General features: G+C 34.4%; 1 long non-coding RNA gene across 1 annotated transcript; it reads left to right on the forward strand.

Annotated features, from left to right (window-relative positions):
- Positions 1-10,716: 10,716 nt before the first annotated feature.
- On the forward strand, positions 10,717-13,736 carry LOC125672159 (uncharacterized). Its single transcript, XR_007368866.2, has 5 exons — positions 10,717-10,777; positions 11,336-11,433; positions 12,191-12,377; positions 12,638-12,827; positions 13,036-13,736. It is a non-coding gene; the product is annotated as an uncharacterized LOC125672159 (long non-coding RNA).
- Positions 13,737-22,492: the final 8,756 nt, after the last annotated feature.

Below are 22,492 nucleotides of genomic sequence, written 5' to 3' on the forward strand. Positions count from 1 at the left end.
CCAAGAAGCTTTCACATAAGATTTACCATTTTTTTGGTCCAGTTGTTTTTGGGAAGGAGATTGTTTAAGATTTGTTGCAATATATTCCAATGTAAAACTTTGATTCCCTATTGTAGCCCTACCCTACTCCTGGGGTGATGCTTTCGATCATTTAGAATCAACATTATATCAGGAAGCTTCACAAAAGTTTCACCTTTTCTGCCACGATGGTTCTTTAAAAGAAAATTTTTAAATGACCCCACTTTATTTTTTGCCTTTTCTTGATTATCCCCCCTTGGAAAGGAACTGGTCCTTTGTATGAAGAATTGAATGCAGCACGAAAAACATCTTTTCAAACAATGTACAAAATCTATATTATAAAAATACTGCAATGATTATGCTTAAAATAGAAATATTCTTATATTCTTTTTGTTTTCATTAAATTCAAGAAAGTAAATACGGTTACAACGGTACTATAAAATAAGTCATCATTACTTCATTACTAAAACTATAAAATAAATGCTTTTAATAGAGAAAAACAACAATGTAACAGTGAGGTTAAACACATTCTTTCTCTTTGTGCAAAAATTAAGCCATGCAGTGTGCTATAATTTATTACTGTAATTAAGCTATTTAAGTCATACAAAAATTTATTCAACTCTGGTAGTGATGGGAATTGAACCCATGTCTTAGACTGTCCGTACACTACCTATAATGGTGTTAGATTGGTGTAGTAGAAGTGTTAAAAAGTGTTAGAAAGTAGTAAAGATTTCAGCAAGCAGAGAGAAAGAGCTTCAATTGTGTTTTAAAGAAATTGGGAAAAATTAGGTTGTTTTCATACTAAATTATATATAACTCATCCCCAGCCATCACCATCAATATATAATATTTTAAATATATCATGAGAAATATAAAGGAAAATGTGCATAAAAAATAAAAATATATGCAAAGCAAACTAAATATATATATATATATCTAAGGCATGTTAATGTATATATAAATTGCTATTCTGAGAATTAAACCCATGTCCCCTTCCTCATAAGCCTGAAATAAATTAAAACATCTTCACCTAAAATCGGTATTTCAATCATCAATCTAGTCAAAATCAGACTTTCTTAAATCCACACCGTATACTCTGCGTAAGCGATTGTGAGCGTATCTTTGGGTCGGATTTTAATTAGATTGTTCAATCATCTGTCACAAAAACGTAACAATAGTTCAATATCTTGCAATTGCTTCAATCATAAAATGCCAAAATAAGACTAACTAGAGCTGTCTCAAGGATTATGGACTGATTACCCTGCAAGGTAAACAGAAAAGGTTCACTTTAAAATAGCTTAAAGAACTCAGCTATCTTGTCCAAATTCCCAGGGCCTAAGTCTTATAGAAATGTTATAAGGAATGAATGCTGTTACACTTCTTGTTGAGAGCAATAATTGCAGTGAGTATGAAATCCATCAACAGTCCAAGCATCAAATTATCATGGACCAAAAACATTTAAATTCTCAGTTCTATGACCATGACTTTATGTTCCTCTTCCAATTCAAGGTTTTGTCCTTTCAAATTTTAAATTTCTAAGATATATCTCTGAACTCTGAGACCTTGACCTTTGTATTAATGACATTTCTTTCTAACTTTGTTAAAACAATCATAGTGCAGGGTTGTTACACCTCTCAAAGTCACAAGTATCATTCATGTCTTGTATAATCTTCTGAAGTTTTTTTTCCACAACAAAGTTATGGATATAGCATGAATTTTATACTTATAAAACTGGTGATCTTGACCTTATCTGAATTACTCTGGGTTAGGGTCAGGGCATACCTTTAAGTCTAAAGTACCCTTTATCTCAAGTATAAGCTTTCATTTTTTTTCATTTCAAAGTATATGGCTAAAACCATATTTTAATATGTTACTTAGTACCCTGTGACCTTGTCAAAAATGACCTTCTTACTGGCTCAAGGCATATTTCTGATAGGAGGTTCCTTGTGGAAGCGATTTAATTTATAATATTGACATTTACAAATGTTTTCTCTTACATAACACTATTTGAACAATTGTGTGTTTAATTCTGTGTTTAAAAGGGTTCGTCACGTGACAATAAATTCATTGTTTAGTCATAAATGATCAACGTAATTTCACACTGACGTCATAAGATATCGACCTGTTCTACATATTCAATTCATACCGTTGAGTTTTTAAAAAAATAATTCACTTCATAAGTTTAAAACTATAGTTCGCAAAGATTTGTTATAAATCAGTCACAAATATAAGAAATAAGGTATCATTATCAAACATATATATAGGGATGTAAATATGGGTCGGTATGTGATAAAATCTACCATAAAGCCATTTGGGCTATTTTTAAAATGATACCTTATTTCTTAAATAAAGATATATATATTATAAATTTTTCTCCCACAATTTTTTTGGCTGGTACAATCATGATTTCACCCAGGTAAAAGTACCAGGTACTGACATATTTTGAAAGGCCTGCTTTCCAAGAAGTTTCTTGGTACCATAATTATGTTTAGCCATGACAAGAATTTTACTCATCAAATCTTGTCAAAGAAGTTATGTGTTAATTGTGTTAAATTTTGGCAAATTATCAACATGGAAATACGAGGTTAAAAAATTAAAATGGTATGTACATTAAATCTACTAAGCTCTAAAAAAAAAAAATAATATGATTAATAGTTTCAAAGATCATCTCCAGACAAAAAAAATCTGCAGATTGACAGAGAGACAGTTGGACAAAGTGAGTTCAATATATTCCCAAACTTAATTTGGGGGATATAAATTTTTTTATTGACTTGGATAATATGCTGCTGGCCTGAGTAACCATGTGTGTACATTCATTTAAGTGGTGGTCTCCTGTGTGTTGTGTCTATTTCATATTTTTTAAAGTTTTAACTTGAATGGAGTGTACAGTTAAAATAATAACACTTTAAGATGTTGTCTCTAGAATTGTATATGGCTGTACTGGAAAAGCTGAGTGACAAAATTAGAGAAAAAGATTTAGTGTGACTGTGTCAATGGTAAACAACTTAAAATACCCTGGTACTAAAGAAATTTTTATTTGTTTTCCAAAGGAGTGATCAAAGGCACGGTGTATTAAAAAATAAGGATAAAATCTAACTTCCACAACATTTTAACATCACATTATAATTCAACAAATGACTAAAAAGGAACATACCACAAAGAAAATAGCTAGCGCAATCATGACTGAATTTGTTTACCGTTCAGGATTCAAAGGGAAAGAAAAAGTTACAATGCGCATGCGCAACTCTGAAGCAGGGAGCTGCCGAAAGTTGAATTCGATATTATTGACATTATCCATGTCTAAGATACTCTTTAATACTATTTCAAAATTCACTTCCGGTCGCGGGTTAGGGCCGAATTTGCGCTCTTCAAGTGACATTTTGTCCGGGCGTTTTCTCATAAATGATTTACGATTGAGTCTTGAGACTTTCAGCAATGGTAGATATTGACGTTTAAACTCTGTAATAAGGTTTTTCATTGTCATCCGTCACTTCCGGTCGTCACCGGAAGTGAACAAAAGAAACATCAAATTTCAAAGTTATGCTTTTGAAACAAAACTTGCATTGATTAATTCGGTTTCTTTCGGAGTTGCAGAAAATGTTGAACTTACCGGAAGTTTAACCAACAACTTCCGGTTTTTAGAGAAAAACTTCGAAGAATTGGTCTTTCTTTGCTATCCTATCTCTCGCTTATAAATCAAGTGTTTGATATGATTTTCGCATATATAATTGACATTATCCATCTTTAGAGTATAGTGAATTATTTTTTTTTTTTTTTTTGAAAATTCACTTCCGTTCGTTAAATATCTACGATTTCCAGGTATTTTTCTCCAGGCGTTTTCTCATAAATAATCAAAGATTGAGTCTTGACACTTTCAGGAATGTTAGATGGTGACTTGTAGATGTGACATACGTGTTTCATTTTTCTTGCCGTCACTTCCGTCATCCGCCGGAAGTACCATAAAAATATGTAATTTACATTATTTAAAAGAGTGTAATAAGTCATACCATTTCCACCGGAAGTTGGTTGTTTGAAACCGGAAGTTGTCCAAAAACTCAGTATTTTTGATGGAAATTTTTAGTGTGGGTTCCTACTCGGTCGACTTGGAATTTTTAGTCGTTTTATGGACTCCTGAGATACTCGAAAGTGAATAAAACAAAACCGAAATTGTTTATAATTGATAAATCACGTCTTACATGTACGTGTTTATTTCTTTCATGTATAGTCGTTCTTCACTAATTGAATTCTCCCAGTCAAGACCCTATCTCGTCAGAAATTGGGCGGAAGACCTATTCGTTGCTCGCAACGAGATCATTTCTAGTTATTCTTATTTTCTTCTTATTCTTATTATTCCTCTTCTTTAGTGAGAAATTTGTCCGCGCGATTTTGTGAAAGTGCTTTGACAGATCCACTTCAAACTTTGTGAGCTGATAGGGGGTCATTAGGAGGGGTGCAATCAACTTTTCAAATTTTCAAAATGGCCGCCAAAAACGTCAAAAATTCAAGGTTGTCGGATTTCAACCAAATTCAATTTCTAGGGTAATTTAGTGACCCCAAGTCCATTTCCACCATCAAAAATTTCTTTGGAGCCGCCATTTTCAAAATAGCCACCATATACCGAAATATTTGAAAGTGTTAAAATCTCTACAACATTTGGGTTTTGGGGTAAATTGAGGGTCCACAATTCATTTCTAGCATCAGTATTTCCTTCCGATCAATTTTCAAATGTTTCAAAATGGCCACCATTGAAGTAAATGACGGCCAAAAATCAAGTCCGTCGGATTTCAACCAAATTTGGTTTCTGGGGTTTTTTGAGGATCCTGAATGCATATCTGGCATCAAAAACCATTTCTGACATGGGGAGGTGTTCGGAGACATTTGTGTTGGCATCCCAACACAGTTATAGCTCGTTATTATTATTTTTCCCCTTTCGTCTCCGAGACGGTTAGATGGATTTTCATGAAACTTTCACAGATTATGGAGAACGATGGTACCTCAAGGCATTTTTTTCATTTTTTCAAAATTTACTTCCGGTCGCAAGATATGTCCAATGTCCGTCTTTTTAGAAGAGATATTGTCCAGCGTTTTTCTCAGAAACGGTAAAAGATAGAGTCACCAAATTTTCAGAGTTAATACATCTCACTTTGTAAGCGTGCAGTAGGGGGTTAAGAATGTCGACCGTCACTTCCGGTCGTCACCGGAAGTGATTGAATGAATCATAAATTTCAAACTTTTTTCAAATTGAAACCTATATCGGTTTACTATATCTCTTTCTAATTCTCAAAAAATGTTGACCCCACTGGAAGTTGAATCTCCAACTTCCGGTTATATTAAAGAAAGACTATTTATTCTCTCAATTTTCAGTGCCATAAATCTCGGTCATGAAACAAGTTAATGAGTTGAGTTTTACATATAATATAGTCACTATAAATGTCTAAAGTAACGTTAAACATTTTTGTAAAATTCACTTCCGGTCGTTAGATATGGTGTGGACAAATTCAGACTTTGTTTCCCTGATATCTCCAGAACGAGTATAGATATACACTAGAAACTTGCAGGGATTATAGATTAGCGATAGTCCATCTTAAACATATTTTGTATATGAGTGTACGTCACTTCCAGTTTCAACAGGAAGTGGTTGAAAAATTTACTATATTCAAATTTTTTCAACATGATTTCTCAGAGATGTCTGAATGGATTTTCTTGCCAATTATGAAGATGATAGAGAATTGTAGTATCCTTAGACACGATCTTTCATTTTTACAAAATCTACTTCCGTTCGTAAGATATGTCCGAATTCCATTTTTCAAAAACTCATCTTGTCCAGAGGTAATCTCAAAAACGACTAAAGAGGAACAAATGAAACTTTTAGGTATTATAGATCTCTCGGTTGTATAGTGCATGCACATTAATTTGTTTTTCGTTATCACTTTCAGTCGTAACCGGAAGTGATTGAAAGAATCACTAATTTCAAACTTTTTCTTTTAAATTGAAACCTACACTAGTTAATTAAGTCTCTTTCAAAGTATTCAAAGAATGTTGACCCCGTCGGTAGTCAAAACGGCTACTTCTGGTTTCTCGATAAAATACTCTTATACCTTTCGTCTTTGTGTCCCCATAAATCTCGTTTATATTTCAAGTGTTTGATATGATTTTCAAATATCTTAAGAACAGTATCAACATCTAAAGTTAAGACAATTTTATTTTTCAAAATTCACTTCCGGTCGGTAGTAAGCCACTACTTTTTCTTTCTTTAGTCTACTTCTTTTTCTTGAGAACTCTTTCAAATAGAGACGTGAAACTTTCAGGGAATATAGACAATAGAGAGTCGCTGTGGTTTATGGGAAAGGACATCTGAATATTACTTCCGGCCGTCACCGGAAGTTACGAGAAATGGGTGAAAACTTCACTAACACACCTCTCATGTCTTGAAAAGGCACATTCTCTGATATATTTGAATGATTCTCGTAAGAACAGAAAGCTGTGTACCGGAAGTGTTCAAACGGGAGACCTACTCATTAGTAGTAATGAGTATCTAGTTATTATTTTTTCCCCCTTGATTTCTCAGAGATGGCTGGATGGATTTTCCTGAAATTTTCAGGGATAATAGAGAATGAGAATACCTCGAACATTTTTTTTTAATTCACTTCTGGTAGTCAGATATGTCCAATTTCCGGTTTTTTTTAAAGAAGAGATCTTGTCCGCGGGAGATCTCGGAAACGGTTAATGATTAAGGCATCAAACTTTCAGGAATGATAGATCATTACAAGTAGGTTTGTCGAATATGGTTAACTCTGTCAGCCGTCACTTCCGGACCTCACCGGAAGTGATCAAATAAATCAAAAATTTCAGATTTTTTCTATTGACACAGAACGAACATTAGTTTATTGTTTCGTTCTTGTTCTTTTGAAATATGTTGATCCTACCGGAATCAAAAACGGCAAATTCCGGTTTTAAGAGGAAAAACTGGAAAAATTGAGTTTTTGACTTTGCCTTAAATCTCGCTTGTATATGGAGTATTACAAATGATTTTCTTGTATGTTATTGACATTGCAAATGTCTAGAGTAACGTGAAATATTTTGGTGAAATCTACTTCCGGTTGCGAGATTTGCAGTCTTCAAAATGAGAATTTGTTCAAGCTAGTACTCTGCAAATGTGAACGACTGAAATCTCAAGTTTTCAAGACTGATAGTCAGTCATCAGTGTGTTTGCATCATGTGAGAATCGTACGTAGCCGTCACTTCGGGTCGTGACAGGAAGCGATATAAAAATAATTTTTTGAAGTTTTTTTTTTGTTTTGACAGATATTGGGGCTATTATGGATGATAATTAGGTCTTGTTCATGTAAAATATGTCCACTGGAAGTGCCGACCGAAAAACCGGAAGTTGTCTCAAACATGTGTATTTTTTACGAAAGTTAAAAGTATGAATAGTTGAGAATTATTAAGGTGTAGAATGAAATATTTATTCGATTGGAGCTCTTCCGGTCATGACCAGAAGTGAATAAAGACAACAGGAAAGTAATTCGGAAAATAAGACTTTTGACTTTTTAAATAGAGTTTCCCCTTGTTTTGTCGACAAGATTTCTCAGAGATGGCTGAATATTTTCTTTTTAGTCGTTAATTAAGTCCGATTATGTTCCAATGCATTTCACAAAACTGGAACCGAATTTGACTAAAGCAATCTGAACTGCAGTTTATTTCCAACACTGATGGCCTTAATATCAACGGATAATGTGTGAAGAAAATGAACATTCAATTGTACTGAATGGCTTTTGAACTTCCAATCTCAACAGGAAGTAGTATAACGGAAGACCTACTCATTACTAGTAATGAGTTTCTAGTTATTATTATTTTTTTCACTGACGATTTCTCAGAGATGGCTGGATGGATTTTCTTGAAATTTTCAGGGATGATAAAGTAACGTCAAATATCTTTGTAAAATCTACTTCCGGTCGCGCGATTTCCTGTTCTCAAAATGTGATTTTGTTTACGAAATTGCTCAGCAACAGTAAGCATGTGAAAATCGTACGTCATTGTCACTTCCGGTCGCGGCAGGAAGTGATGTAAAAATTGAATTTTTCAAGTTTTTTTTTTTATTTCTACAGATATTTCAACCAATATCGATGTTAGGTAGGACATTTTACCACAATTGAAGAAAACAAAGACATTGTAGTACATGTACCGGTACATTCTTTTTTGTACAAATAAAAAAAAAAAAGATTTCATTCAAGCTTTATTTCATCATTCTTCTACATAGTGAAACAACTGAATTGCCTTCACGATACATACAACGGAATACCTATTTGTTGCTGTTGCAACAAAAATTCTTATTGTTTATTATGGTGGAGTGTAAGGATTTGTAGTTCACATTTCAATTTAATTTGTGCTTGTCAAGAAATTTAAACAGTTGTGAAGTAATCTTTCTTTCCGGTTCATCTCTCTTTTTGAAAAAAGGAGTACATCAACTTTCTAAATTGGAAGAAAAAAATCCGACATTGACGAAATGGGGATATCGATGCAATGTCCACAAATTGAATACGAAAAAAATGTTATAGGATAACGTACATCGGTACAAAAGTGTTGTAAATATATCTAAAAAGTATACAAAGGGAACAGCATACAAAAAGAGCCCCGAAAAGTGCATAATTCTAAAGATAGGGGGCGGAAAGCGAGATCGTACAGTATGTTTCTTACGATGCCGTGTCTATACCGGAAGTATGTTTAACCGTGACGCGTCGATCGTAACGCACGGGAGATTACTCGTCAAGATAATACTGGATAGGTCTATTGGTTCATCACCTGCTGCACTGATTTGTGGAGTTGGAAGTTTTAGAAGATTTAGTGCTATCCCTACTCTGGTCAATTTATTGTTAAATTCGTCTATTTCATTCACAAGTTGTTTTGGTAGTGTAAAGTAATGACCATACCCTGTACTTGAAAGGTACCGGTTAAACATAGAGTGTGGCATGGTTCGATACTTTAATAACAATGGCTGTGTCATTTCCTTCTCGTGTCTGTACTAATGATTTTTCCTCATAAAAATTCATGAGAGCCCTGATCCATAGAAATATTCTCTCGCGTTTCACTCTAAATGCGATCATTCTAGCGTTTTTGTCATAGAGGTGTGCATTAATTTCTTCATAAAGTACTTGGCACCCGTTGGAGGCTTCAGCTTGTCTGGGATGCAATCAGGTTGAACTTTCTTGTAGGCTTCCTCTATAGAAAGATTGGCTGTCGATAGTTTATCCATTGGAAATGACACAACGCGTTACAATCATTTGATAACATGTGATTTTTGCTAATTCATGATTGTGCTAAACAAATGCTAAGAATTGGAGGAAAATCATTATGTAGTCATACAGTACTTTATATCACAACAGAAACCCCTAAAATAACCACCACAGTGTTTTCTAAGAGGATATCATACAACAAAAAAAGCAAACCAATACCTAGAGCTTAAACTTTAGTCAATGTTACAATGACTATACAGTTGCCATCTGTAAGAAACATCGCTGTTTATACTGTACTGACTCTCAGTGTATATTTTTGCAGCAACTAGTCTTAAAATGCTACTATTAAAACAAACAAGAAATGTTTGTCGAACATATACCCCCCCCCCCCCCCATGTGGTGCAAAATTGAAAAGGGTTACACACATGCATCATTTAATTGATAATTGTGCCAAACCAATTCAAGATATTTTCTGCCCAGAGTGGACTGACCCTTGGTCTTTGACCATGTGACTTAAAAATACATAGGGGTCATTTACGTCTTAGAATGTACCAGTGTACCAAGTTTGGTGCCAATCAAGCAACTGATTCTTGAAATACATGTATAATTCTCAGCTGAAAACTTCCTTTAAATTTGAGACCATAAACAGCTGAGGGGAGAACACTTCGCTGTTTTGCACGCGACGCGGTTTCCAAGGATTTTTTGAAGATCATAAGGGGCCTTGAGGAACTTTCCAGTGAATAATGGTATATGAAACATAGCAATTACGAAAACAATTACCGTCTGCTTATCACTAAAACCATAAACAAACATGGCAGAGTTGTCAGCACCTAAAAGATCTTCAAATTGGACAAGTGATGAGAAATTTGTATTAATCGAGGAGGTTGGGAAGCGGGAAGAGATACGTTTGAAGGGGAATGGAACGATAAAAATCGGAGGAGTTCGTAACGGAGGATGGAGAGAGGTGGATGATGTTCTAAATGCGCAACAATATATGTATAACACGGGAAGCAATGCATAGTATAGTTAAATGTTTCAGATTTTGTTTATTAGCACGATTCACAGAATTTGCCTCAAATCCAAATCCGTTCATATTGACCATGAACAGCTCAAAAGTGTTGTTCAATTCTTATATTTATATTCATTTACTAAATCACCGTTTGTTTACATTGCTTATATAAGTTATGAACTACTTGGTTGCATAAAACGAGCTACTAAAATCTGCCTCTGTCAGTCGCATTGTGACGTACGTCAACACATAGACAGGACGTCACACTTCGTCTTACCCTGCCTTTTATCAACATTGCAAGGTGCACTGTATTTTGGGTTAAGAGACCACAAGATTGGGATGATAATCCACGTAAGTTCACAAACTTAATCCGAGGTGTAACTTTTCGAGATCTTGGTAACACATGTTGTATTTAGCCTGGTACCCGAGGCCTTCCGATGTTCAAAGAACGAAGGTCAGGCATCGGATGTCGAATGGATTCTTCCACTGATCAAAATCCAATATGGCGGACTCAATGGTAAGTAATGGGAATGTACGTAAATGAACGTATCATGGCTTAATTAGCTGTGTCACTTTCGATTTTATGTCATTAGTTGCCAGATACAGACCTTAGGAAATGTATAATACTTGGTTTTCCATGTGACACGCTTGTTTGATATAGTCTTATCCCTTTGTATTCAAGTAAGTAGGTGATTCGCCAACTCGCATATTTTTCACGTGTGTTAAATTAAATCTAACCGTGTCACTTCGTTTTTTCTACTATTGATGGGTTGCATTGGGTTGCTGGCGAAGATATATACTGAGTTTTATAGATGACACGCACCAGTTTTCCTATTTTGAACCGACAATTATTTCAGATCGAATTTCCTCGACTCATTCTTGGACAATTTTTTATTACATATAGATCTAATGACGTGCTTTACTTTGATAAAACTTTAGGCTATAGCTGAAGTTTATACGATGATTTTCTTGTGCGATGATAGGGGTGTTTTAAGCTTTTATTGGAGTTATAGTGTACAATTTTACAGATTCTCAATATTATATAATATATGTATATTAATCATTTTAATTTCAGATGAATTTCCATACATATGGAAAGAAGAAACACATGATAGTGGATGAAAAACACCCTCATATATAATGCTTCATGAATATGCAAAACCATGCCAACAGGTATAATATAAGATGTATATATTGCTTGTGTAGTAGATAATAAGGCTATTTATGCATTTTATAATTCAGTAACATGGTGTCTTGACAGTGTCAATTATTTTTATTATGTTGACCTGCCAACTTTATGCTTGATCCAATAGGCTTGATTTAAAGTTTCTGTTGTTACTTTGGTTTAATGTGAATTCCTCTCTGATTCACTTGTCCTGTTTGTCCAAAATTATATTTGTGGGTCAGTCCACAATTTTTATATATTGCCAAAAGTTATACATTGAGGTATTCTATTTTTGTGTTAGCATTATATTGCATTTATTTGTAACTCAAATTCTTTGTCTTCTTTATGAGAGAACTGAGTTCATACACTTCAATTTAAAAATCTTAGGCTGTAGTAGCCAGGAATTCTGTATCACAACAAAAACAAATTTTACATAATGTGAAGTACACAATATGGCACTATAGTAACATTTCATTGTTATGCTTTTGCACAAACTTGTTGGTACTGCTTGGATTTGATACTAAAATTCACACCTGCTAAAGTTTCAAAGAAAAAATGTAGAAGATCACAATCTGGAGAAACCCTCATTCATCCCCAAAACAAACTTTTGCATTTATATTTCTCTCACTGTATTGAAAATTTCAAGATAGTTTTCAATACATTAAAGTTGTGGTACTTGTGTACCAAATTAATGACTCTTAATATAATTTTGTGGAAAAAGGAAAAGAAAGATAACCAGATTGATCTCTTTATTTTACTATGTAGTCTACAGACTCCAGATGGAAAGATACAAAGAAAGAAATTCTAAAGGGGTATTCAAGGACTCATCCTCCTCCAAACCAATTCATATTGGAAGGAATTAACATCCAACTTGAATGAAGAATTACACACAGGCACTTAATTAGGCCCCAAGCGATATAAGTGCTTCTGGAATTACAAACTTCCATAACAGGTTAACAACTATATCAATTTGTTACAGTCTGTTATTGAAGTTTTCCACCTCTTACAGCGATAACAAAAACAATTATTTCTGGCATCTAAAGGTGTTAGAAGTTTATCATATTCTAAAATATGTTCTCTTTGTTAGTGGAAGAAATTCAATCCCAAATTGATTAAATTAGATACTGACAATTTCTGTATTGATAAAACACAATAGTGAAAAATGCTTGATTTTTTGTATGGAATGAACTGACCTACCTTGTTTTATTTCAGGTGCATCATGCAGACCCTTTTAAAAAGGAGAAGCCAGATCTTCAGAAGACTTCCTTAAAAATGAGAATTTTCTGAGTGGAAGTGAAGAATGAAAGGTGAAGATAACGAACAGTGATCAATCTCATAACTCTTATAAGAAGAATGTGGCATGCATACAAGCAGACAACAGCATTCCCTCCCTCTTGTTTGTGTAAGTAAAACCTACATGAATATAAAACTTTAGATGAAAAGGGAAATATAAATTACAGACTTGTTTCATTATTTATCTATGATAAAATAATGACATCATTAATATTTATGATGTATGTGCATTATGTATTTACTACTATTCCTGATCCATATCAATACACATCTTTACTGATTATACTGATGTTTGTGACAATGTTTTTAATTTTTAGATCAGAGGTGAGCTTTTTGAGAAAGACTCATGGAGGGAGTTCGAGAGTGTCAGTTCTCAGATCAAGAAGTTAGCCAACAGTAGGAGGAGTAGCAATTCATTCCACAGTATGACATGAGAAATACATGACAGGAAAAACCTGAAAAAGGAGATTTGGCATTGTTTCATGTGAAAATGGAAGAATCTTTGAAATACATAACACATACATGTTTCAGTTACTTGGGGATAACACTTATGAGGAATTTTGCCATATATCAGATGGGAATGTGTTGCACAAGAAATGCTTGATCACAACCCTCTTTTATTAGAAACCTTTTCTATGCAAATAATTATTGTAAATGAAATTTAGCTATTTCATTAGACTAGTAAACATGTTTTCTGTGCAAGTGTGTGTCTTTGACATTAAATGCTATGATATTGAAGTATTCTTAAACAATAGAAGATCTCTACTAGTTCTTTCAAAGGAAGCCAACAACAGGAATCGAACCTGTTCCTCCATCGTACAGATACGAAAGTGTGCACCAGTACACCATGTTGGCATATATTAAGAACTGGTAGTCTTGGAGAGTAAATATTGTATTATTCTTGTACAGTTGATACTGGTTGGTGTGATATATATATGTATATATATATAATATACATACAAGTATATATAATGTATGCTTCATGTTTGCTAGTCGTTAATAAAGCATTTGAATTGAATATATTCCTTGTTCATGAAGAAAAGTCTAATATTCTGAAATTTAGATAAATCTAGCATTCCTGTATGTGAAATACCTTTAAATCTAGTTGAGAGAAATGTCTTTGTAACCCAGTGATTATCTGGGTCAGAATAGGTCCTCTGCACCTGATTGCATATTATGACAAAAGAGTTAACATAAGAATGATCATTGAATGAGATTATTAACTGAAATTGTGTGGCACAATTAAATAAGAACAGTCTGATCCTCACTGCTCAAAAGGCCAAAGTATCATGTATAGGTCTAAATACAGGCAATTGATGGTGACCCTTGAATATGAATGAATTTTAAACAATAGAGAATCAAATAATGACTGACATATATGATGTACATTAAAATATATTAAGAACTAAACTAGCATAAGATTGCAACATAGAAGGGCCTGAAAACCATTGGATCGAAGTTATTGGGTCCATATGAGTGAAATATTCTCGAGAGGGACGTTAAACAATATACAGTCAATCGATCTTGAGACCAAAACTTATTTCCACATTGTGTTTACATAATTAGTGCATGTAGCTTTAACTTGTATCTTTCTAGAATAAAATGTTATGCCTTGCTTAATATTGATTATTTACAAAATGCAAGGGTGGCTCATAAACAGCTAGCAGTTACAATAATATTTATACTGCTTAACAAGGATAACCAGTCAAAATGAGTCGAGGAAATTCGATCTGAAATAATTGTCGGTTCAAAATAGGAAAACTGGTGCGTGTCATCTATAAAACTCAGTATATATCTTCGCCAGCAACCCAATGCAACCCATCAATAGTAGAAAAAACGAAGTGACACGGTTAGATTTAATTTAACACACGTGAAAAATATGCGAGTTGGCGAATCACCTACTTACTTGAATACAAAGGGATAAGACTATATCAAACAAGCGTGTCACATGGAAAACCAAGTATTATACATTTCCTAAGGTCTGTATCTGGCAACTAATGACATAAAATCGAAAGTGACACAGCTAATTAAGCCATGATACGTTCATTTACGTACATTCCCATTACTTACCATTGAGTCCGCCATATTGGATTTTGATCAGTGGAAGAATCCATTCGACATCCGATGCCTGGCCTTCGTTCTTTGAACATCGGAAGGCCTCGGGTACCAGGCTAATGTTGTATTTTTTTCGGTAGCAGGTCGTTCCGTCCCACAGTCGGTCTGTCCCTAGTCGATCCGTCCCTAGACGGTCCGTCCCATGGTCGATCCGGCCCCTCCAATTTTTTTTTATCAAAGATATAATAAATGATTATTACTTAATAAAAAGGGAAGTTTTTGCACATATATTGCAGTTGAAATGGTTAGAGGAGTTACCTCCCGTTACTTGTTTATGTATTAATACTTAATAATTGTAAATATTGTAATTAATAGGTTAATTGTCAATAGAAATTAACAAGTAACATTAATAAATGATATCAAGTTAGATGATAAGCATTTTCTTGTCTACAGAGGGCCAGTTTGTCGTAATTCTATCATACATTAGTTGGAAACTTGACTATATTGAAGAAAGTGGAGTATATGGGACATTACAACCAAGTGTTGGGAGATTTTTTATGTGCCAGTATTTGAATGAATATTCTGTGCACCCTGTTGTAGTCTAATAGAATCTTCACTTTAGTTTCTAGAAGTAGACTGTAAGTATATCTAGGTGATATACTGTGGTAGTGTAGCCACTTGGTAAAGGTACAGTTGCAAGGGATAGGCAACTGGTTGAAAGGCAACTGGCTAACACTAGAACACCAGGCAGGTGTCGCATAGGCAACTGGTTGAAAGGCAACTGGCTAACAGTAAGACACCAGGCAAGTGTCGCATATTATTGAATGCTTATTGTCAACAGATGCCAGGCAGGCGTCGGATGACTGTATATAGACAGTTGTCACTGGGTAATTGCAATAAGGCACCAGACAGGTGCCATCATTAAAACACTTAGGTCACTTGATTTAAAGACACCAGGCAGGTGTCGCACTATCTGTATATTTTGCTTAATCAAACCTTCAGTAAACTCAGTAATCTGAGCACGGACCTACTGACCGCTAAGGTCCGACACGTTACACAGTTATAGTTATCAAAATTAGATAACTGCCGAAGTTAGACTTGTAAATAAAATTGTTTATACAACCCTTAACTAGGATTTATAATTTTTGTTAGAAGTCCGATGGTTATGAAAATATGTGCTCATTAATTATTGTAAAAACATCGCTATTCAATTTATGTATAGCAATCAATGTAAATGTGTGTTCCATGTCCACTGATCATTGTGAAAACACTTTAGTGAAAACAGTTTTTATAACTGCATTGTTGTGCAACCTTTGATTAATAATTACGAGCTTACAGTAGGCTAACTATTAGAAGTTTTGTTGGGTTTTTTTTTTTTTTGGGGGGGGGGGTTGTTTTTGTTTTTGTTTTTAAACTCCAGAAGTTCAAAGAATTACTCATGATTTGGAAATAGAATGTGGCAGGTATAGAAATATTCCAAGAAATGAGACTATGTAAATTTTGTCTAAAAACAAAAGGTATTCTTTGTATTGAAAATGAAGTCCACTTTATCGAATATTGTGATGTGTATAATGGTCTTAGAAAAAGCTGTCAAATATCAAAACATCTCTTCTTTTTGGGAAATATTGAAGGCTTATTTCAATATGGAGGAACAAATACCTTAAATGCTTTGGCAAAGTATGTTTTTCTTGCTTTTAAAAGAAGAGACATTTGTTTTGATAAACAGTCTCAAGAAGATTAATATGCATTACGTGTGATCAAGATAATTAGTCTGCAATCAAGCCATAAATACCATAGAGCATATTAAAGGATGACTACCTCATGACAGAAGATATCAGCGGCACACACACCATGAAGATGAAATAGGCAAATGAATTAAACCAATTCAGTACTGTAAATAGCACTTGAAAAAATATTATGTTTTCTGGGCCAGATCGACTATGGGACGTATTAACTATGGGACGGATAGTCTAGGGACGGATCGGTAATGGGACGAATCGACTAAGGGACGGATTGATTATGGGACGGAACGTCTAGAAAGCTGGGTTTTTTTTCAAATCTTTGTAAACGCTTACTCAGTCGCGTGCTTTAAACTAGTTCATAATCCGTTCATAGTGAATATGAACGGATTGCGTCGCGTGCTGAAATTGGTTAGTTCCTAGAGGAAAATGCGATTGTAATATAAATATTACGTCATGCAGAGAAACCACTGTCGTGATCGTGTGCAGGATTGGACAAAACAAGATGGCAGACGGCAGTTCCAAACAAGGGTAGGCTCTTAAAATTCTTCATTTTAACGACTTATTAGACGACGAATTTATGAATTTAATACACTGCCTGGCCAGGGAGGCATCATTAAGTTGATTGGTTGTTGGAATTCTTACTTATGTACACTTACAACTGTAAATTCATTGATCGAAGTTGACGATGTTGTCTCGATAGAATTCGAAGCGGGCGAAGATGTTTCTAATCATGTTTTCATGCATTTTAAGAAAGATAATTTCGTTAAAATATACTCTGCACATATCTCTTGATGAAAACTTGACCCAGTGTATGCAAATTGAAATTGAGTGAAATGGATAGCATTATATTTATTTTTATCAGAAAAAGACATTTTTTACATAGGTCCGTGAGTTCGTTTCCATGGTAACCATCATCAAACATATCCTTGCTGGAGACATCATGTTCAAAACCTGTAAAAAACGGAAGGATATGATTGGCATCAGAATTTAAAAATTCCAAAATTGAGTAAAATTGGTAGCATTATATTTATTTAGGCAAATAAAAAAACATTTTTGCCATACATGTTGGTCATTGAGTTCGTTTCCATGGTAACAATCGTCAAACATATCCATGCTGGAGACATCAGATTCAAAACCTGTTAAAAAGAAGTGTATGGTTGACATCAGAATAATTTAAAAATTCCAAAAATTAAGTGAAATGGATAGCATTATATATATTTACCAAAAACAAAGACATTTTTGACATATGTCTGTGAGTTTGTCTCCATGGTAACAATCATCAAACATATCCTTGTTGGAGACATCATATTCAAAACCTGTAAAAAACGGAAGAGTATGACTGACAGCAGAATAAATAAAACATTCTAAAATTGAGTGAAATGGAAGCATTAGATATATTTCAAATGAAAAGGTTGTTTTTCAGATAGGCTTGTGAGTTCATTTCCATTGTAACGATCATCAAACATACCCTTGAACTTGAAAGGAGAGACATCACAGAGTCTTCCAAATCTGCTTCTCCTTTCAATATACATTATAGATTTTAACAGCAACCAAACAACATAACCCTATGACACACAAAATTACTTCAGTTTCTCCATTGTCAGCTTCCCATATTCCAGTATCACCTGCAGATGGTGTCTATGTCTCTCAACTGATTCAATGTTTAAAACCATGTTCTGCATATGATCAATTTTTAAATCAAGGCAAGTTACTGACACATAAATTGTTCTCAAACAAGTTTCAACAGTATTGTTTAAATCCAACATTTTCCAAAGTCTGTGGTCGTTATGATTCCTCTGTTAACTAGTACCTAATCAGGAAACAGAACGCACAATGCTTGTGATAGGTCAACAGGGGATGTTTACTCCTCCTAGAAACCTTGCTGTAACGCTGTATGGCTTTAACTGACGTTTAATCCACGTTTTCCCGCATTTCAATGTGTCAAAAGTGTCTCAGACAACAACACTATGTTTACATTGCCGAAAAGTAATTGAAGTCGTAAAATTTTCGCGATTTGTTTTTATTTCGAATCTAATAATATTTTTAACTTAGCTTATGTAAAATATATCTATAAAATAAATTGCATTGAAGATATTATCTGACATGTACTCAGAATCAAACAGGATATGCGAACGACATAGGATTTATTTACGTCATTCGGAGCTGAGTGGTAATTTCAAAATGGTCAGTCCCGTACATCCTTAAATCGCCTTGGTTAAATAATTATCTTGACTTGAACATTTGCTTATGAGCAGAATTGGATTATGGTCGTTTTTACGATAAACGTGCCGGATTGGACCTCGATTTTGGTTCAGGGTTGGACCCTTTCTTAGATGCATGCATGTTTTCTTACAGATCCAATCAGTCAGTTTTGACGAACCTAAAAGAGCACGTGGAGCAAGGAACTATCAGTAAGCTGGAAGAGCCAGCTTAAAATCATTTATGTGTTTGAGAATTTCACCGTGCACATGAATCTAAAGTTCTACCACACGTTAGAAGGAGCCTTGTTCTTGAAGATCAATATATTGAAAAGTCTTCATTTTACAGAAGTAAATACATTTATATTGTATGTACACATGTAGCTACTATGTTCGATTTCAAACCACTTAACGTTTGTGATATCTGCATGGAATTATTAAAATTGAGAATGGTATCACGTACATATATAATAATCTCTTGAAAAGTTTCCCTATTATTTTAATTCCAATTATCTTGAGTGCATATGTCAAGCAAGGTATCGAGGCCAACTCACTTACAATGATAATTAGTTACTGTAATAGTGTTTGTTGGAATGTAGTAAATATCAGCATTTTTGTATTTTAAAACTTTTCGTTTCTTGAAATTACATTGAATTCAACCTTATATATTGTATATACTTATGAAGAAAATAAAAAGGATATTTTCTCAGAATTCTCAATATCACTCCTGTAGCTGAGATATCAACCTAAATGAAAAGCAGTTTTGTCCATGTTTTTTTTCTTTCAATATTTGCTGTTCAGATGAGAGGTTACTCTTCAATACAATTTTTCTCTAGTTGTTATCATTTCAATAAAAACGCAATAACATTGAAATATATTTAATAACAAGTAATAATTAAGAACACTCCTAGTTTAATGAAATAACAAATCAATATGTGTAAAAATCAATAAAAAAGATTAGCAGAATCTCTGTAAAACAAAGCATAATAATGTAACAATAATCTTTTCAAAATGTGCATAAACGGAAAACGGCTGACATGGTACATGTATGCAATTCGTATTCAGAAAACAATGTACATTTTTTACTTCATGTTTCTTTTATAATGTGCAAAAGCGTGTGTTGCACTGGTCACAAACGAAGACAATTCCTCTGGTTGATGGTTCGTTTTTACATACCTACGCAATCCAGAATTGATCTTGAATTCCTGACCACAAGTTTCGCACATTCCAAGTGTACCGTACCTATCTCATGGAATGAAGTTCTGGGGCTTGATACCCGGAACAAAGGAGGAAATCTGTATAACAGAGTTTGGAATTGGGGAATATGTAAACGGGACAATTGAATTAAGGAAACGTCGAATTTATATCTTTACAGAGGATTATAATTTCTCACGTGTTTTATAGGTCAAAATGACCTTACCGGTATATGTCCTGGATACGTACAGTCAACGTTACATCTGTCGTAAGCAAAGTTTGATGATTTGATGATTCATGTATAGATCTGCTATTGTTTCAATTTGAAGGAGATAGCCAATGGATATTTTACAGTAGTCATTGTCGTCGTTGGGAACTTAAACGACGATGTAATTTGATAACAATAAAAAAAACATCAAAATACAACATGGTCATATTGGAAATGTCTAAGAATCTAAGCTACATTAATCAAATTAAAATATGATGAAATGAAGTCAAGATTCGAAAATATAAAAGATTTTGAAGAAAAACAAAAACTAAACAAGAGGCCCAAGGACCACATCGTTCACCTGAGTCACATTGTCTCATATTTAAATATTTTCCCTATATATTTGTATGCAAAACTTTGATCCCCCCTTATGACCCCATCATACCCCTGGGGGCCATTATTTTAACAAACTGAAATCTGAAATATGTCAGAAAGCTTTCATGTAAATATAATTTTTTCTGGCTCCATGGTTCTTGAGAAGATTTTTTAAAGATTTCCTTTAAATATTTATATGTAAAACTTTGATCCCCTATTGTGGACCCATCCGACCCCGGGGGCCATGATTTGAACAAACTTGAATCTGCATTATGTCAGGAAGCTTTCATGTAAATTTCAGCTTTTCTGGCCCAGTGGTTCTTGAGAAGAATATTTTTAAATGACCCCACCCTAATTTTGCATTGTTGTGATTATCTCCCATTTGAAAGAGACATGGCCCTTCATTTGAACAATCTTGAAAACCCTTTACCCAAGGATGCTTTGTGGCAAGTTTAGTTGAAATTGACCATGGGGTTCTTGAGAAGAAGTCGAAAATGTGAAAAGTTTACGACGAAGCCGCCGCAGACGACGACAGACAACGGACAAGTTTTGATCAGAAAAGCTCACTTGAGCCTTTGGCTCAGGTGAGCTAAAAAAGGGTCCAATCCAGAACCAAAATTGAGGTCCAATCCGGCACGTTTATCGTGGAAACCACCATAGTCCAATCCTGCATACTAGCAAATGTTAAAGTCAAAATATTTATTTAACCAAGGCAATTTAAGGGACAAATCGCATTCACTGTTTCAAGTTTTCATCTAAAGATAAATGCAGAGTCTATTTTACCGAAATTATCTTTCTTAAAATGCATGAAAACATGATTAGAAACATCTTCGCCCGCTTCGGGTTTTATCGAGACAACATCGTCAACTTCTATCAATGAATTTACAGTTGTAAGTGTACATGAGTAAGAATTCCAACAACCAATCAACTTAATGATGCCTCCCTGTCCAGGCAGTGTTTTAAATTCATAAATTCAATCAACGGACCGGGACCAAATTCGAACTTGATCAGTAACTTGTTATGGCAAAGCAATGTACCAAATATGAAATAAATATCTGCAAGAACAGAGAAAAAAGTGCGGAAAACTGGACTGACGGACACGGAGCGCAAACCTAAAATCCCCTTCGACTTCGTCGGTAGGGGATTGATAAACAAGTACAGTCGCCTGAGACACTTAATTTGCTTACATCATGTATTCATGCGCATTATATATAGTTTTTATAAAACGTATTGAAGGGACTCATTTAATTTACATTGTTATAAAAATGTCAACATATGATATGTCTAAAAAACTTAATGAAGTTTTAAAAAAAAAGGCGTGTCCAGATTTTTATGCGCAGAATTTATTTGCTTTCGGTTTAAGAGTGAACAGAAAAGAATTTGACCTGCTGAAAGACGCCGGTGACAGAATAGAGCATCTCGATCGCTTAGGCTCGAATACAAAATAACGTTAAAAAGAATGAAGGTGTATAACAAAACAGTTATATAGACTGTGTCATCGGCTTCGGGCAATAGATCCGTCCTCAGGTCAATCAAAGCAACAGCTGTTATCCTCGAACTCAGTCAATAACTGTATAATCTTCATTTTTTCTTGCTATCGTTCAGAGTTGATCCTGTGCAAGGCGTTTAAAACAAATTATAGCAGGATGCACAAGATTTCCACAGATGCTGTTCATGTGTGTATATGAAGGACACGGGACCTAGCAAGCAAAACAATAATCATATGTTCTGCTGGTGGGAACCAACAGCTACAAATAAATCCAGGATGGACAACGTTTACTGCAGCTGCTCATATTCATCAATGACCCTTTAGGGTCTGTACTGTTCGCCTCTTTGTTGAAGACTGTGAGCTTTATCGAGATTCTACGCATGCTGGTGATCTTGTTTCGAGTTAAAATAAAAAATATGCTAGAGTTCCTCATTGACAATATCTTCGTGCTCTTTGATGATCAGGTCTTCCAACAGTCTGTTGGAATTCCCATGGGCACGAATTGTGCTCCTT

This window comes from Ostrea edulis, chromosome 1 (assembly GCF_947568905.1).
Source record: "Ostrea edulis chromosome 1, xbOstEdul1.1, whole genome shotgun sequence".
In the NCBI taxonomy this organism is placed as follows: domain Eukaryota; kingdom Metazoa; phylum Mollusca; class Bivalvia; order Ostreida; family Ostreidae; genus Ostrea; species Ostrea edulis.